This window comes from Sceloporus undulatus, unplaced genomic scaffold, assembly GCF_019175285.1.
Source record: "Sceloporus undulatus isolate JIND9_A2432 ecotype Alabama unplaced genomic scaffold, SceUnd_v1.1 scaffold_2554, whole genome shotgun sequence".
Lineage (NCBI taxonomy): Eukaryota > Metazoa > Chordata > Lepidosauria > Squamata > Phrynosomatidae > Sceloporus > Sceloporus undulatus.
This window is the reverse complement of record NW_024805474.1, coordinates 47-4,512: the sequence shown is the minus strand read 5'-3', so window position 1 is coordinate 4,512 and position 4,466 is coordinate 47. Positions and strand designations below refer to the sequence as shown.

At 41.2% G+C, this 4,466-nt stretch overlaps 1 long non-coding RNA gene across 2 annotated transcripts; it reads left to right on the top strand.

Annotated features, from left to right (window-relative positions):
* Positions 1–787: 787 nt before the first annotated feature.
* LOC121917990 lies at positions 788–4,226 on the top strand. Of its 2 annotated transcripts, none has more exons than XR_006101137.1 (3): positions 788–811; positions 3,511–3,594; positions 4,149–4,226. It is a non-coding gene; the product is annotated as an uncharacterized LOC121917990 (long non-coding RNA). The 2 variants fall into 2 exon arrangements; XR_006101136.1 differs by lacking the exon at positions 788–811 and adding an exon at positions 988–1,150.
* The last annotated feature ends 240 nt before the right edge of the window (positions 4,227–4,466 follow it).

Below are 4,466 nucleotides of genomic sequence, written 5' to 3'. Positions count from 1 at the left end.
TTGGAGGAGAGCTACAAATGTGTGGTGGAGTATCCTCTCTAGGAATCTCTTGGTCCTCCAGTGCATCTCTGTGTTCCATGTGTAACAGATGCTGAACTGTCCTAGAGGAGAGCTACAAATGTCTGGTGAAGTATCCTATTTCAGTGCACCTTTTAGTTAAAGTTGACCATAGAGCTGCACTGGAGGACCTAGACATTTCTAGAGAGAACATATTAATACAATCTGCAAATATCAAAGCTGCAAATTGGCGAGATGAGTGTACTTGCTATTGCTATTGCTATGTCTGATAGGGATGGCAACCTATGGTCTTCTAGATGTTGTTGCTGAAATGCAACTCCCATCCTCACTTGGTCACCCTGCTGATATGGACCCTCCCACTGATTGCCCCAAGATGCCCTGTTTTCCTTTCTCTGGCATCATCCACACTGGAGAAATAACTGCTCTGGGCCCACAACAGACTCCATAGCCTTCAGCCAGTGCAGTTAAAGCGGTACCAAACCGGGTTATTTCTCCAGTGTGGACGCAGCCTCTGTGGTTTTTTTTAATCATTTAAATTGTATTTTATTGTTGTATGTTGCAATTATTATGTTATTTGTTAAGAAAGGAGGGGATAGTGGGATTCATTTTTATATTATATGAATGTTATTGTTGTAACTCGCCTCGATCTTATTGGAGAGGCAGGATAGAAATAATTTATTATTATTATTATTATTATTATTATTATTATTATTATTCCTCACCATAGGCTATGCTAACTATAGTGGGAGTTGCAGTACAACAAACTCTGGAGTGTCACAGAAAACATGCAGAGGTAGCTGTGTTGTCCATTTAACAAATACAAACAAAAATCCATCTGTGATACCTTTATTGGCCAACCCAAAGACACAAAATACTTGTTGCAAGCTTTTGAAGCTCCATGGGCTTCTTCATCAGGCAGGATGTTACAAACCAAATTGGGGGGGGGGGGACAATTGGAGAGATGTTAGTCAGATGCCTGCATGTTGTTTCAGTCCTTAGTAAAGATGTTAAGATGGGGAAGGTATCTTTTGTGCAGCCAGGCTCCTCCGACTTCTCCTTCTGGCCATGCTGCAATGGAGAGATTTTCAAGGTCCAGGAAGTTTAAAGTCCATTTGCATCCAAACAGAGACTGGTGAGTTCAGTGCCAGTCAGGGGCTCAGGGTCAAAGCCTGGCATCCTTCCAAGGTCGCTAAAATGAGTACCCAATTTGTTAGAGGCAATTAGCTTACACCTATTGTAAACCACTTAGTGAGTACTTAAGTGCACTTACAGTATAAGCAATATAGAAATGTTCTTGCTATTGCTATTGCCTCCCTGGCAGCTCCTCCTTTGGGAGTGTTGCTGCTTTGAGAATCCTAGAGTTGGGAGAGAGATCCCCAAGGGCTGTCCCAGACTCTAAGGAGCCCTAATTAACATCTTTTTTCTCCCTCCCCCCCCCCCTTTTTTTTTTTTTTTTTTTTCAAATGGATGTTCAGTTTCCAGGACTTTGAGGAATAGCAATAGTGAAATGCCCAACTATAGGATGGGGGACATCTGGCTGAACAAGATTACGTGTGAAAAGGATTTAGGAGTCCAAGTAGACCACAAGTTGAACTTGAGTCAACAGTGTGATGCGTCAGCTAAAAAGAGTAATGCAATTTTAGGCTGCATCAATAGAGGTATAGTGTCTATATCAAGAGAAGTAACAGTACCACTCTATTGTGCTTTGGTCAGGCCCCACCTGGAATATTGTGTCCATTTCTGGGCACCACAATTCAAAAAGATGTTGAGAAACAGGAGCATGTCCAAAGGAGGGTGACTAAAATGGTGAAGGGTCTTGAAACCATGCCCTATGAGGAATGACTTAGGGAGCTGGGGATGTTTAGCCTGGAGAAGGGAAGGTTAAGAGGTGATATGATAGTCCTGTTTAAATATTTGAAGGCATGTCATATTGAGGAAGTAGCAAGCTTTTTTTCTGCTGCTGCAGAGTCTAGCACCTGGAGCAATGGATGCAAGCTACAGGAAAAGAGATTCCACCTCAACATTAGGAGGAACTTCCTGACAGTAAGGGCTGTTCGACAGTGGAACACACTTCCTTGGAGAGTAGTGGAGTCTCCTTCCTTGGAGGTCTTTAAACAGAGGCTGGATGGCCATCTGTTGAGTATGCTTTGATTGTGAGTTCCTGCATGGCAAGAGTTTGAGCTGGATGGCCCTTGTGGTCTCTTCCAACTCTATGATTCTGTGATTCTAATCCCATGATGAGTACAGAAGCATTTACATTTATGTATTCAGCAATGTCTAAGCGGTTTACATTCTGTAAGCCAATTGCCCCCAACAAGCTGGGTATTCATTTTACCGACCTATGAATGAATGGAAGGCTGAGTGGACCTTGGTGGCCTGCCTGGGATTGAACTCTTAACCACTGTGTCACCAGGGCTAGAATCCTAGACTTGGAAGAGACCGCAAGTGGCATCCAGTCCAACCCATTCTGCCATGCAGAAAGACACAATCAAACCACTCCCTGTGACAGATGGCCATTCAGCTTCTGCTTAAAAACCTCCAAAGAAGGAGATTCAACCATCCTCTGAGACAGTGTGTCATTAAGTCACATTAATTTCAGTGGATCTACTGCAGGCATAACTACGATATTGTCTGTTGCTGTTGTTGTTATGTGCCTTCAAGGCCATTCCCATTTGTGGTGACCCTATCATGGGGCAAGGTTTGTTCAGAAGAGGTTTGCCATTCCCAAACTTGCTGTTACCTCATCCTTGTGGGAGGAGGGCTGGCATCATTTAGGCTATATAGTGGCCAGTATTCAGATAATGCAATTTATAGGACAAAATTACTTATTTTCCCACCATACTATTATTAAGTCATCCAGAGTCATATCAAAATGTATTACATCCCTATCTGGATGTTTTCACTGGAAAACATCTGTGGGGAAATATTAAACATGTTGCTAAGGGACCCATGGCAGTACTGTAATAATAGAAATCAGGCCATTCCATATTTCTAAGCAATCTTACCAGAGCAGGTAGACACAGCATAGGCTTTCAGCTCATTTGGGCATATTAAGAAAGAACAGAGGAGAAGTATGAGGAGAAATAAGCAAATGTAAGGATGTGTTCCCACTTAGTATTTAAATCAATCAGTGATTCAGTTTCGCATCGAATCAGTGAATCAATTCACTTGAGGCACTGTCCCCACCATGCAACTGAGTCTTTTTCTGATCGGTGTATTTTTTTACGAATCAGGTTTTTCTTTTACCCGATTGTAGTTCCCACTGGTATTTGCCCCAGGTGCTCTGAATCAGGTTTGTTTGTTTGTTTTTAATGCCAATCATGGGGACCCTCCGCCAGCCCAGAAGCCTGCACATTTCAGGCAGTCTATATGGTTGTGGCAGGCAGCTGGAAGACCAAGCTGGTGAGACAGGCTACCAGCAGGCAAATAAAACACTTTCTTGTTTTAGTGTCCCTTGTCCCTTATGCCATTTGACCCTTTTGCCATTTCTAGGTGCTAGGCGGCGAAGGAGGAGGAGGTTGGTGGACTCGCCTGCTGCTTCCCCAGCTGCCTCCCCACCAGTGTCTCCACAGGAAGGTATATTGCATGGCTCTTACTACATTTATATACATATGTATGGTATATAATGTAAATGCCACATAATATATATAAAATTATGGTTTATATATCATATATACATATATACATATAGATATCTGATGTGTGTTGACAAATATATATATATATATATATATATATATATCGACTATCACATGTCTTCATATACTATTTATGCCTATATATATATATAAATATGTATCTATAAGCTTGTATTATGTGTGTGTGAATATGTGTGTGTGTATATATATATATATATATATATATATATATATACTGTATATATATGTGTGTGTGTGTGTGTGTGTATGAACCTGCATGTGTGTAGATATGCAAATGCTAACTTGTAGCCATATATATATATATATACACACACACACACACACACACACACATACACACACACACATACTATGCTTATGTGTGTTTGTTGATGTGCATATAGATAACATATATGCATAGTATTTATGTGTGTCTGTGTGTGTGCGCATGTACATAACCATAATAAAATGTTACTCTGCTTACACAAACAGCAGGGAAGACAATGGAGGAGGTGGACCAACCTGGGACCTCGGCTGCTTCCGCAGGGGTGCCACCTCACGTAGTATGTAAGTGTACTGTTATGAATATGAGGCAGTGAATGTTAATACGTGTACATGGATGTGACTACTTGTATACGCAAACATATATCTACATTTACCTATACACACACACACACACACATATTTAGGTATGTGTGTGCATGTGCATGTGCATTAGTGTGTTTATTGATGAATATATGTATGTTGGTATGCGTAGGAGTGGGTGAGTGAGTAAGTGCACATCCACACAAATATAGGTATACACTAAAC